Genomic DNA, 14,950 nt, shown 5'->3' on the forward strand with positions numbered 1-14,950 from the left:
AGAGCATTTGTGGATCAGCTGTTCAGATCATAAACAGGCCCAGTAAATGGACTAGAGTAGCAGATCTCTACTTTGCATTTGTAAATGGAAAATGCAGTTCGATTCGCCACTCCTAAGTTTATGAGAAGAACAACAAAAGAAACACAAATAAATTAACTAGATATGATCCCCAGCGGAGTCGCCAATTTGTTGTTGGGAAAAGTATCTATTCAAAACGCCCCTATCCCACTCTAAGGTGTGATAGTGCCTTAGAAACAAACAAGGAAAACTACTTGAGTATTCTTCTTTATGAAATGTAAATGAGGAGAAAGGATGTAACTAACCTGTGTCTTTCGCTAGTTTGTTGATCCAATCGCTCCTCTCTTCAATAGCTCCTAGCTCCCTGCTCCCTTACCGGACTAGCTTCACTGAATTCCTACAAGATCAAAAGAGAGAGAAACTACACGAAGATATAGATATACATTCATAAAAAGCTCAGGATCAGATTAAGCTAAACATGCAAATACAACAAAACATCATTGATACATAGCATGTAGGAGAAACTCAAATAATTTTATTGATATGATAAGAAAGTCCAGGAGGAGATACAACCAAGTGAGTTCCGATCCAGCATCTACCTCCCAGCAAAGGAATCCCTTCCTCTCCTCCAACAAAGCATAAATCACCCAATGTACTAATCTCAATCTCAAACCAACAGCAATTCTCTGCAAAGTACAAAATTCCAGCCTCTGGATCTCTGGGATGAGGGATCCATATATAGATGTAAGCAGAGAGGATGAGTCAGCTTATGTTTTGACTTGTGGCTTCTCTCTGTCAGTTCTTGCTTCCACTTGGAGACTGATAGCCTCTTACTCATCACTTGGTCGAATTCAGTGAGGCAAGTGTCATTGGAGAAGATTCTGGAAGCTTCCATGGTCTTTCCACCTCGTTGAATGACTCTGCCACTTGTCATTTCCCGCTCAACGCACCTGGGTAGTGCATTCAAGTGCGTTGCAACGCACCTAGCCAATGTATTTGGGTGCTTTGCAACGCAAGCAGCTAGTGGAGCTTCTAAATTGATCCTGATTTGACTAGTTCTGAGTGGTTTTTGGTGGAGAACTTCTGGGAGAAGCTGTCATTGGTTGACCTCGTTCCTTTAGGAGTTGTAAAAACATCTTTAGGGACTTTGGATCCCTTGGATTATGGACATTTCATGCTCAAAGTTGTAAGGCACAAAAATGTCTATAACAACTGGCTTTTCAACCAAGAGCAATGACCAATTATGTGAATCAATAGTTCCTATCGTACTAAGTTGAATTACTATTGCAGAGCGGTTCATTAGTAGGGTAAGACTAACCTATGCCACAACGGCCTAAACCTTGCTCACATTTCCTATTGGTGGGTGAACAATCCAACACTTGGTGGATTCTTCTTCACAATGATAGGAAGAGTCGATATTGAAGGATAAAAAAGAAACGTCACTATGAACGCTTGGCTGCCACAAGCCAGTTATCCTTGTGGTAACTTTTATGACACCTCAATCTTCAAATTCCAAAAATATAAAGGATCGATAGGCCACACTCTCATGGTTTGTATTTTTACTAAAAATCAAAATCAAATGAGCTTTTACCCTTTTGTTCCACACAATATTTCTATTCTCGTTCAGCTCATCTTAGGACACTTGCATTATCTTTTAAAAAATGTGCTGCCCCAGCCAAACTCCCCACCTAATAATGTCTTATGCCTAGATCAACCCGCCAAAACGTGCCTTAAGGCCAAAAATAGGGGTAGTGCTCCATCTCTGCCACACAGAATAAGTAAAATAATTTTAAAAGTAGTGGTATTTCATTTGCACTGAAAACGGCTCCCACTTATTTTTCACCTCTCAAGTAATTTCACAAAGTCGGACTAGATTCAAGCTCAACAGGGTCTTCTTTCCCTGTTGATTATTCCAAGCCTGTTCCCTTGGCTATGATTTCACTAGATAGTAGATAATGATAGTGGGAATCTCGTTAATCCATTCATGCGTGTCACTAATTAGATGATGAGGCATTTGGATACCTTAAGAGAGTCGTAGTTACACCCATCATTTACCCTCACTTGGTTGAATTTCTTCATTTTGACATTCAGAGCACTAGGCAAAAATCACAATGCCTCAGAATCTGTAGGGACCATCGCAATGCTTTGTTTTAATTAAACAGTTGGATTCCCCTTGTCCATACCGGTTCTGAGTTGATTTTTCGCCGCCAAGGGAAAATCCCTCGGTAGGGGGCATTCTACGCCCATAGCCCAATCGACACGCGATTGCCCACCCTCACCATAAGAGAAGCTTGGGTAGACTGCTAACAACCCACAAGTTGAGGGCACCAATCCTTTTCCCAAAGTTACTGATCCATTTTGCCGACTTCCCTTACCTACATTGTTTTATTGACTAGAGGTTTTTCACCTTGGACACCTGATGCGGTTATGAGTACGATCGAGCATGAACAGTACTCGGTCCTCCAAATTTTTAAAGGTCATCAAGGGCATGCCAAACACTGTAAGACATGTGGTGCTATTCCAGCTGCTAGATTCTCCCTCTGGGTAAACCAATTCTAGGGTGGGAAAGATGTTAAAAATAAAAGATAACTCTTCATGGGGCCCCCGATAACATCTCTAGATTTCCTAACATTGCCACCCACTGCCATGTCCTGGTTCGAGAATATTAACTTGATTCCCTTTCAATGCTCATGAAGAGTGCACCCTTAATACAAGGCTTATCCATCTCTTAGGATTGACTAACCCATGTCCAAGTGTTGTTCACATGGAACCTTTCCCCACTTCAGTCTTCCAAGTTCTCATTTGAATATTTTCTACTACCACCAAGATTTGCACTGGGGGCCGATCCACCCAAGCTCACGTCTGATGTTTCTCAAGGACCCCTGCATCCTCCTACTCATCACAGCCAGGCAATTGTTCCAAGGTTCAAGTAAAGGATGCGCGCTTTAGTGCCATCCATTTTGGGGGCTAGTTGATTCGAAAGGTGAGTTGTTACACACTCCTTAGTGGATTTCAACTTCCATGACCACCGTCCTGTTGTCTTAATTAGCCAACACCCTTTTTGGGATCTAGGTTAGCATGTAATTTGACACTGTAACTCAAATTTTGGTTTATCCCGCATCGCTAGTTTTGCTTACCAGAAATGGCCCACTCAGAGCTCTCAATTCCATTGCATGGATCAATGGAGCAGCCGCACCCTCTTATCTATTTAAAGTTTGAGAATAGGTCAAGGTTGTACGCCCTCAATGCCTCTAATCATTTTCTTTACTCGATAAAACTTGTGTGTGAGCTCCAGCTACCCTGAGGGAAACTTCGAACGAACACATCTACTAGATGGTTCGATTAGTCTTCCACGCCTATACCCAACTCAACGAACGATTTTCACATCAGTATCACTACAAGCCTCCACTAGATTTTCCTCTGGCTTTGCCCTGCTTAGGCATAGTTCACCATCTTTCAGGTCCCAACAAGTGTGCTCACACACGATCCCTTCGCATAAGCTCAAGGTTGGTCAATGATGCACCTCCAAGAGAGGGTATCTCACCTGTCATCCTCCTTACACCTCATAGGTTTTCAAACCTGCCGAATTGCACACATGTTAGACTCCTTGGTCTGTGTTTCAAGACGGGTTGAATGGAAATCCCGCCAACCAAAACCATGAGTGCACAGGTGCACATGGCCCACCACAAGGACACATGCTTCATTCCTAGACCACCGAAATGGAAAACCAATAGTTATTAATCCACTTGCGCTTGTGATGATACAACAACCCATGTTGGTTTTCACCTCAAGTCAAGCGGCGGACCATCCTCAGCCATTCGACATCCGACTGAGATGCATCGACAGCCGCCATCCGCTTCCCTCCTGGAAATTTCAAGCACTCTTTAACTCCCTTTTCAAATTCCTTTTCATCTTTCCCTTGCGGTACTTGTTTGTTATTAGTCTCTCGCCCATATTTAGCCTTGGATGGAATTTACCACCCAATTAGGGTTGCATTCCCAAACAACCCGAATCGCCGACAACGCCTCATGATGTAGCAAGGTCCCACCCTGATGGAGCGGTCACCCTCTTAGGTGTCCCCTTCCAAGGGACTTGCCCAAGTCTGCCACTGAGGACGCTTCTACAGACTACAATTCATGTGACACTGTCGCCCAATTTTCATGCTAAGCTCTTCCCGGTTCGCTCACCGCTACTAGGGGAATCCTTGTAAGTTTCTGTTCCTCCGCTTAATTATATGCTTAAACTTAGTAGGTGTTCTCGCTTGAGCTGAGGTCACAAGTTGGAGCTAAATCTTCCCTACCTGATGGGAGGACAAGAGCGAGAAAAGTAATTTCGAGCAATGCCACACAAAGCCCGCATCAGCTAACCCCGACTGCCCATCCAAGGGACAATATCACCACTAGCCGATGCATGCCACAAAACATCACTTGAGGCATTTCAACCAACTGCACCACATTGGGCATGGACAACCAACTCCACTTCTCCCTAACATATTGAATGGAGCGCGTTTGAATAGGATGTGATGCCAAGACAGACATGCCCTCGACTGAGGCCTCAGGCACAAATTCTGTTCAAAAGCTCAATGATTCACGGGATTCTATAATTCACACTAAGTATCGCATTTTGCTACGTTCTTCATCATAACAAGAGTCGAGATATCCGATGCTGAGAGTTGTTTCCATGTATTACTGACAAATTTGCCACAACACTGAATAGGTCCAAAAGCAGGAAAGGAAGAAAAACACATGAAAGAAAGAGAAACAAATGTGTCTACCCCCTCACAAGAGGAGGCTTGAATAGAGAACAATCTTCTTGATCCCCATGCCCTCACAAAAAGGGGGAAATGCATGGAACAACAATTGATAAGGACTAGAGTCACCACCCCGGGAGCTCGCACTGCTTCTTATCCTCCCAGAACACCAGTCCACAACAATTCTCCCTTTTCTTCGTAAAGCTAGGGACCAAAAGGAAGAAGGGAATAAAACAAAGTGAAAGAAATAGAGATCAAATGTGGCTACCAGCTCACAAGGGGAGGCTCAAACAAAGCAAAAGCCTTCCAAGCCCTATGCCTTTGCAAAAAGGGGGAACTGAAGGGGATGATAACCGAGAAGGACTAGGGTGGCCACCCTGAGATCTTGCACTGCGTTTTGTCCTTCATGGACACCAATCCATGACAATCCCACATTTTCTTCTTAAATCTAGGGACCAAAAGGAAGAAGGGAAGAAAAAAACATGAAAGAAAGAGATATCAAATGTGGCTACTGACTCACAAGGGGAGGCTCAAATATAGAACTAGCTTCCCCAACCCCATGCCTTTGTAAAAAGGGGGGAAATACAGGGGACAGTGATCGAGAAGGACTAGGGTGGCCACCCCAAGAGCCCACACTATGTTTCATCCTTCCTCAACACCAATCCACAAAAATCCAACCTTTTCTCCATAAAGCTAGGGGCCAAAAGGAAGAATGGAAGAAAACAACATGAAAGAAATATATATCAAACATGGCTACAGGCTCACAAGGGAAGGATCAAATAGATAACAAGATTCCCCAACCCCATGCCTTCATATAAAGGGGGGAACTGTAGGGGATGATGATTTAGAAGGACTAGGGTGGCCACCCCGGGAACTCACACTACTTTTCATCCTTCCCAAACACCATGTTATATAGTAAAATGACCTCCTTATTAGCTCAGAGGGGGAAAGAAATGATGACTAAAGAAATGAACAAGTTCACAAGCCTTGTTTCCAAGCTAACACATCCTATACACTAGCAACCTACTTTATGAAGCTTCTCAGCAAGCCTAAGGGTGCGTTAGTGACCTAAACTAAGTCTACTTGTTACCTCAGGAACAACGCTAGTAAACCCTAATGAGTTTCTAATGGTCAAAGGTGTAGATTTAATAAGAAATATCCCTATCTTCTCTCCTAAATAAAATTAGAAAAGAAAGGAAACATCGAAGTTCAGCCTATTTGGGGGATTACTAATCCTAATGGAGTATGCAAATGGGAAAGAGCTCAAAAGAATGGGAACATCATTTCTTTTACCTAAAGAAACTCATGGAGAAACTTGGTGACCCTAACATCACATGCTACATAAGTAGAGCTAGGGGTATTGTTAAAGAGGTCAGATCATTTGAAAGGATAGCTTAATTGATTGTCGAGCAGAGTCTTAGACTCAAGCATAAGAAGTTGTTAAGAAGGGAGAGAGAGATAGGAGCTAGATGGGTAAGGGAAGCCTAATGCAACCAATGGTTGTAATCACTCTTTCGACATTAGTATAGAACTACAGTTGTACTATCCAATCCGTGATGTTCGTAATATAATTCATTTATATGTTTATTCCATGTCTTTTAGCATGAGTGGCTTAGTCATGTGCAACTATATGTCTTTTGTATATTTATGCATTGATTATCAAGGTTTTATGTTGTGATTACGCTTGTCTTTTCTATGTGTAGGACTTGTTCTGGAGCCGACTCAGGGGACTTCCACCTAGCTACATTGCGCTCTCCAGCAACTCCACATGAAGGCTCGAGGTAATGAATCCTTCTCACTTTGATAGTTAGTTGTTTAATATGGACATGCATGTATCTTTGTGACAGATGCATATAATCTTATAGTCAGACAAGCGTCTTGGGAAGACCCTTGAGGGTTCCTTCATCTTCCATACACCATTCATTAATCCATATAGCAAAATTTGCGACTCCACTTGGGACTACACTTTAGTTCTCGGTTTTCCTAGAAAGTTCCTAGATTTCTCCTCCTTCCTGACCTTCCTGTACTTCTTCATTCCTTTTCTAACCACTCAAGACCATGCAACACTCTTATTTCATTCCTCATCCCTGGATTTGATCCCCACAACTGTTTTTTGAATTGTTTTTCCTCACTAATGCATGTTACCAGTGTAAACATAGCTTTATAAAGCACTGTGGCTTCACAACTAGAGTGTTAGTGCCACCAGTATCTCTCTGTGGCCTCTAGCATAAAGCGTTAGTCACCCATTTTTTGATTAAAAATAGTGTCTGTGACCTCAAAGGGTTGGGAAACTTGCTTCTGGACTGATAAGGGATCTGTAGCTATGTTTGTTTAACTGATCTGTGTCCTGAAAAATTTCTTTTTTAAGAAAATATATTTCCTTCTTAAAGTTTTTATTTTCATAAAAGAAAAAATCAATTTTTTTATTGTTTTCTACTTATCTGGTTAAGTTCTGCATTATTTGGTTTCAATAGTTGTATGAATGACTTTCCCATTGTAGAAGCAGCTTATTCATTGAAATTGAAAATTTACAAGCATCGTTTTTTGCATGAATTGAGTCAGAGTCCCATAAAATCTCATACGTCAACACCCATACTGAAGACTCTAACGAAGTACACTTAAAATATACCAAATAAAATCAATCAGTAACTCTTTCTAGAGTAAGCACACATTAGTTTAGGCTAGAATCTTGGGTTAGGAAGTGTGAGTAAGCTGCCTAAGATCATACACCAAAACTAGTGTCATTAAATAGAGAAATCCTTTTGCGTTCATACTACCGAGACCACTCCAGTAAAAGAGGAGCTAAATATGAGACAACATCGAACTGTAAGTGAAGGTAGATTGCCTTTACTTACATCTCCTTTGGGTATTCTGTGTATTGGGCGTATCAGAGCTGAGTCGAGGACTCAGGTATCATGCCCACACAATGTACTGTCTGTGACTATGTCCCCCACAGTAGTGTCTGTAATCTAACGTATCCTTAGTGGCCATACTTTTAGGTACTAACACAAGGTGACTGGGGTGGGATGCCTTGTGCCTAACATAGATGGACCTACTCTGTCTTCAGCATTTGGGTGGGTGCTCATCTTCACGAGAATACTTGGCCCCTCAATCTGAGGTTTGGGCGAAGCTCTAGAGTAACCGTAGCCATACATTTGGCTAGCTCTCTCTGTTATTCATTGTGATACTGGATTTCATCTCCAGTGATTAGTGCTTATCAGACATGGTCATTTTCCTCTGCTTGTTGATTGATTTACTTAGTGTATTTTTCATTTTTTAGGTGCCAGAGTGTTATCATTGAGACTTTAATAAACATCACTATAAAATTTACTGATAAAAATTATCGGCCACCGTGGCTACATCTGGCCCTCATCGTCAATCTATGTTATACAAGAAAATGACCTCCTCATTAGTTGAGATGGAAAAGACATGATGATTGAAGCAATGACCAAGTTCACAAGCCTTGTTTCCAAGATAATGCTGCCTATACACTGACAACCTACTTTATAAAGCTTCTCAGCAAGTCTAAGTGAGCATTAGTGACCTAAGTAACTCTACTTGTTACCTTGGGGACAACGTTAGTGAACCCTAATGAGGATCTAAGGGTCAAAGGAGTGGGTTGACTAAGAAATATTCCTATATTCTCTCCTAAATCAACTTAGAAAATAAAGGAAACATCCAAGCTCGACCTATTTGGGGGATTACTAATCCTAAAGGAGTATGAAAATGGGAAAGAGCTTAAAATAATGGCAACATCATTTCTTTTACCTAAAGAAACTCACGGAGAAAATTGGTAACCCTAAACTCACATGCTGCATAAGAAGAGCTAGGGCTATTGTGAAAGAGGTAAGATCATTTGAAAGGATAGCTTACTTGATTATTGAGCAGAGTCTCAAACATAAGCATAAGAAGTTGGTAAGAAGGGAGAGAGAGAGGAGTTGTAGGGTTAAGGGAAGGCTGATGCAACCGATGGTTGTAATCACTCTTTCAACATTAATATAGAACTACAATTGTACTGTCTACTTCATGGTGTTGGTACTATACTTTATTTATATGTTTATTCAATTCCTTTTAGCATGAGTAGCTTCGTTATGTGCAACTAGATGTCTTTTGTATATTCATGAATTTATTATCAAGTTTTTATGTTGTGATTATGCTTGTCTTTTTTGTGTGTAGGACTTGATCTGGAGCCAGCTTAGGGGAATTTTGCCTAGCGGCATTGCACTCTCCAACAACTCTACATGAAGACTTAAAGTAGTGAATCCATTTTTCTTTGATAGTTAGTTATTGAATATGGACATGCATGTATCTTTGTGATAGTTGTAGATAATCTTACGATCTACCAAGGGTCGCGGAAGACCCTTGAGGGTTCCTTCATTCCCCATACATCGTGCATTAATCCCTATAGAAAAATTTGGGACTGCACTTTAGTTCCTGGTTTTCCCAGAAAGTTTCTAGATCTCTCCTTCTTGTAGACCTTCCTGTACTTCTTCATTCCTTTTCTAACCACTCAAGACCTTGCAGCACTCTTCTTTCATTGCTCAGCCCTAGATCTGATCCCAACAACCCTTTTTTGAAGTGTTTTTCCTCACTAACACAGGTTACTAGTGTAAAAAGAGATTTATAAAGCATTGTAGCTTAAAAAACAAAGCATCAATGCCATTAGTAACTCTCTGTGGCCTTTAGCACAGAGTGTTAGTCACCCAATTTTTGATAAACCACAGTTTCTGTGACCTCAAAGGGTTGGGAAACTTGCTTCTAGACTGCTAAGGGATCTGTAGATGTGTTTTGTTTGACTGATCTATGTCTTGGACAAATTCTTTTCTTAAGAAAATAGATTTCCTTCTTGAATTTGTTATTTTCATAAAAGAAAAAATCAAAATTTAATTGTTTTTTTCTTAGTTTGTTAGTTCTGCATTATTTGGTTTTGGTAGTTGTTAGTGAGCATTGAAAAGGTTTTTCGGTTATGCATGTTATATTGAGTAGGATACATGGAACGAATATTGATATATGAATGACCCTCCCATTGTAGAAGCAGCTTATTCATTGAAATTGAAAATTTACAAGAATTTTTTTTACATGATTTGAGTTAGAGTCCCATAAAATCTCATACGTAAACATCCCTATCAAAGACTCTAACAAAGTACACTTAAAATCTACCTAATAAAATCAATCAAAAACTCTTTATAGAGTAAACATACATTAGTTTAGTCTAGGATATTGGGTTAGACAGTGTGAGTAAACTACCTAAGATCATACACCAAAACTAGTGTCATTAAAGAGAGAAATCGTTCTGCACTCATACTACTAGGACCACTCTAGTAAAAGTGAAGCTAAATACGAGACAACATCAGACTGTAAGTGAAGGTAGCTCTCCTTTGCTTACATATCCTTTCATTATTCTTTGTATCAGGGATCCCTTCGGGGATATTGAAACTGAGTCGGGGACTCAGGTATCCTGCCCACACAGTGTACTGTCTGCAACTATGCCCGCCCCAGTAGTGTTTGTGATCTAAGGCATCATGGCCATACTTTTAGGGACTAACACAAGGTGACTAGGGCATGCTTCCTTGGTACCTAACACAGACGGACCTACTCTGTCTTCAATTATTGGGAGGGTGCTCGTCTTCACAAGAGTACTTGACCCCTCAATCTGAGGTTCAAGCAAAGCTCTAGAGTAATCATAATTGTACATTTGACCAGCTCTCTCTGTTATTCATTCTGATACTGGGTTTCATCTCCAGTGATTAGTGCTTCTCATACAGGGTCATTTCCCTATGCTTGTTGATTGATTTACTTAGTGTATTTTTTATTTTTTAGGTGCCAGAGTGTTATCATTAAGACTTTAATAAACATCACTGTAAAATTTACTAATAAAAATTATCGACCAACATGGCTACATCTGGCACTCATTGTCAATCTAGACAATTGTTAGGACTTCCCCTACTCACTATGGAGGATCTGCTGAGCTCTAGTGAACCAGATTCCCCGTCTTTGGGAAATCAATCTCTGAGATCTCACACAAAATCAGTCTGGACATCTGAAAATTCAAGCTTACTGGAGGATTTCTTTACTGAAGGATTTCTTCCTCTATACAACCCTCCAATCACAAATCTGTTGGGCCCACTCTTAGTTCCTATTACATCTATACCTCCTTTGTCTTTTGTTGGAACACTTCCACCCATCTCATCGATGACTAACGGGTCATGGGACGTTTTGGAAACTTTTGGTCCCCCACCACTTTCCAAGTTGACATTCAATACCACACCTTTGATGGCGAACCCTGCTATCCCATTTTTCCCAGGTTCAACCCCTATCATGACACCCTCCACTAGTGGAACCCAATCAATTCTGAGTTCCGCCCCTTTAGTTTCAAACCCCATACCTTTGAAAAGTGCTACATATAGCACTCCTTATAACTCTCAATATAGCACAATTAGTGTGGGTCCCTTCAACCAACAATATGGTTTGCATCCATTGTATAGTTTTAACCCCCAAATTAAAGTATTTGGGGGCACTCCCAACATGCATATACCAGTTCAGAACATAACAGTTCTCCCTCTATTTTCAAGCATGCATGGTCAGTCACTAATTAACATGAACACTCCTTATGTTAGTCAAGGACTTATGGTTAGTTCTGTGGCAAGCAAGAATCCTCAAGTAGGTCCCAATCAATCCATGGGTTCATCCTACTCACAACCTCAAATGAGTCAAGGGGGTAATGCTTATCCTGGGGGAACTTCTATCCCCTAACCTAACAATCCCTATGGAAATCCACATTAGAATACCATACCCCAAGGCACATACTATACCACACAACTTGTGTATAATATTGGGAACAACACGATGGATGGACTGCAACGATCCTCAAGTCATATGCAATCACCTTGGTCCAATTTAGGAGCATCACACACTCTGCCTTTCATGGAAGTTCTTGATAACCCAAACTTGTACAAACTTACAAAGGACTCCATCTATCATAACTTACTCTGGCCTCCAATCCTGCATAAAATACCGATAGACATCCCTAAGTTCAAAGGGAAACAAGCGGAGCATTTGAGTACACACATCACCACCTATCATCTATGGTGTGTTTCTAACTCCATGGTGGATGATAGTATCCAGTTACATATTTTTCCTTGCACCCTTACTGTAAACGTAATCAAGCGGTACATAGAGTTACCATGCATGTCAGTCAATACCTTTGATGCTCTAGTAATGGAATTATTAAAGCACTTCTAGCTACCCATCCACTATGAAACTGGGAAAAAAATCCTCACTTCATTACGTTAGGATACCGCCACCCACATCTCTGATCATATACATGAATGGAGATGTAGGCAGAGGTTGGTCAAAGCTCCCCTCCCAGACTATCTCTTAGCAAATTGGTTTTGTAGGTCTCTACTCCCCCAAATCGCTAAGGATGTTGCCTTAGGTGGTGTAGTCATAGAAGACTAATCCATACATCATGCCCAATAGTTAGATATGATATATTCACAGTCTCACACTCTATATGATGTAATTCCAAATGCCCCTCACAACTCCAATGCTCCCGCTACTCAATAGCATGGAGTACACGTCGATGGGACTATCGGCTCAACCTCCAGGGTTATTGTAAAACAACTCAACAATCACATTGCCTAGATGTTAGTGGACCCCTCTACCAAATCGACTGCTATTCCTACCACCGTGATCAAATCTGTGCAGTCTACACAAAAGACCAGTGGTAAGAATAAGAAGAATAATAAAAATATCGCTCCTTCTGAAGAGTAGTCAATAAAGCAGTCTAACTCCAAGTAGAAGGAAGTTGCGGCCTATGATGATGGAAAGGATAAACCCACTAGATTCCCTTGCAAAGTCTTTGTCAAAGACCACATGACCTATCATTTCTTGCATCTTCAGGAGTGCACAGATTTCATTGCTAAAAAGGACACTGGGAGTACCCCCGTTGTCCTAAATAATCCTTTCCCTGCTCAGCAGCAATAACACCTTATTGTAAACTAACCCCAACCCCCACAAGGGGGCAATGGTGGTTCACAACATCCTTCAGCTAGTGAAGGACCTTCCTCCGTTTACACCTTTGAAATGATAGACCTACAAACTAGAGCCAAATCTTATGGAGTTCCTGTCGTTCATGTAGTGGAACCCTCCACAAGTCAAAACACATTGCTGCCTAACGATATTCATATCAAAAGGGCAGTTGCTAACCTTGTGATTTCCCCCCCTAAAGGGGTACTTCGATGCACAACACATAATACATCTGCACGTGTCGCCCAAAACTACAACATTGTAGAAGACTTAGTGTAAGTTCCAACCGTTATGTTGACGCTCAAAGTATTACAAACATGTCCAACATAAAGGAAATCTCTTCTTTTGGCCATTGGTGGTATTGACCCATAGGATTCTGTGCTTGCAATTTTCGACATGGAAAAGTGTAAACCTCCCCTTTCTCACCAGCTTGAATTTCAACTGCAAATATTTTCGAAAGGTAAAGCTATACATACAACTATCATTGATGAATGTGATCCTACCTGTGTAATGTCGGCTTCATGTTGGCTCACTTTGGGTTCTCCAACCCTATCCCTACCATCGAATTCGCTTAAATATTTCTACGGCCACACTTTCATCCCAAAAAGTTACTTATCTAGCTATGACATCACCTTGTATGGGAAAACGATAACAGTGGACATTGATTTCCTAGATAAAAAGCTCGACTATAATCTCTTGTTGGGTCATAGTTGGACTTATGCCATGACAGCCATTGTGCCTATTGTCTTTCACATCATCCTATTAGTCATAGTGGACCAGTTGTTAGGCCCCTATACTACTAGTGTAACCCCTTATTGTTATTAGTACAACCCACTTATTATATTGATGTACCTATGTAGTGCCCATATTGTTACTATTGTGCCCCATAGAAGCCCACTATTGTTATTATTGTGCCCTTACATTATTATTGTTATGTCACTCTAATTATGTTATGACCCCTTAGACTCCTATATATAGAAAGGAGGTCTTTTCATTTGTATCATCCAAGAATTTTTCATTTGTGTAATGTAAAGGAGGTTGCCCCCTCGAAGAGGCTGAATTCTAAGGCGTTGATCTCTCCTTTCTATCTTTTTGTGAGCTGGTTTCATAACATTTGGTATCAGAGCTTTGGATTCTAGGGTTTCGCTGCTCCAAACAGGTCATCGTGGAATTTTCACTAGAACTTTTTTTCTACGATGTTTCAGAAGCTAAAAAAAAAAACTCATTTGAGAAGACATCACACTGAATCTCGGCTCCAAATTTCAGAGCTTTTCGCGCTATATTTGCAGAGATATGATCTGAGGAAGTTGGTCTTTTTGCAAACTCCTGAATTACATTCCAAACAAGTGACCTGGGGAAAATCGTCATAACTTTCTCTCTGAGCATTGGATTGAAATTTCATAAGAAGCTATAGAAAGAGGATAGACTGTAGTTTCTTGTATATATTTTCACTGCCAAAGGTCGAAACAATGACATGTGGCACTTCATACAAGTTCGATCTTCTAGAAAGGTCTATAATCAGGTCATCTTGGGAGATTGTGCATAACCCTTTCTTGGAGAATCCAATTTGGATCAGACTGGTTGCATTGGAAGGAAGACACAGAGGGCTACTATAGGTTGCAACTTCAAAACTTAAAGATCCGAAAGTATAGAGTTACAGACGTTTCAATATCGAGCTCCTAAAATCAAGAAAAAGCAAGATGAGGAAGTTTGATGGCAAAGATCCGGTAAATTGGATACTTCAGATGGAGCAATATTTTGATCTACATGGTGTACCACTGTTACAAAAGGTATGTATTGCATCTTCATATTTAGAACCAGATCAATTTTTATGGTATGAAGGGCTTTGTTCTCATAAACAACATGTTACATGGTCAATTTTCATGGAGGAAATGATAGCACATTATGAGGATACAAAGAGCAACACCTTCTTTAGGGAAACACCACAACAATTGGAAAGAGTAAAAGGGCTTTGTGACATAGTGGAAAGCAAAATTATGGAAACCAAGAAGCATACCCCTCACAACTATAAATATGGAAGTGTTGTTTCCCCTAGCCTTCCACAACCTACAAGGGTTACAACACAACAATTGGAAGAAAAAAGAGAAAAAGGGATTTGTTACAATTATGATAGCAAATGCACTAAAGGTCATA

General features: G+C 40.7%; 2 non-coding genes across 2 annotated transcripts; both read right to left on the reverse strand.

The window, feature by feature from the left end:
- Positions 1-962: 962 nt before the first annotated feature.
- LOC149238783 (25S ribosomal RNA) lies at positions 963-4,293 on the reverse strand. Its single transcript, XR_016246910.1, has one exon. It is a non-coding gene; the product is annotated as a 25S ribosomal RNA (ribosomal RNA).
- Positions 4,294-4,538: 245 nt separating this feature from the next.
- Positions 4,539-4,692, reverse strand: LOC149238784 (5.8S ribosomal RNA). Its single transcript, XR_016246899.1, has one exon. It is a non-coding gene; the product is annotated as a 5.8S ribosomal RNA (ribosomal RNA).
- Between the last annotated feature and the right edge of the window lie 10,258 nt (positions 4,693-14,950).

This window comes from Pinus tabuliformis, chromosome 8 (genome assembly GCF_031772625.1).
Source record: "Pinus tabuliformis cultivar Carrire ecotype Pingquan chromosome 8, CPIR1, whole genome shotgun sequence".
In the NCBI taxonomy this organism is placed as follows: domain Eukaryota; kingdom Viridiplantae; phylum Streptophyta; class Pinopsida; order Pinales; family Pinaceae; genus Pinus; species Pinus tabuliformis.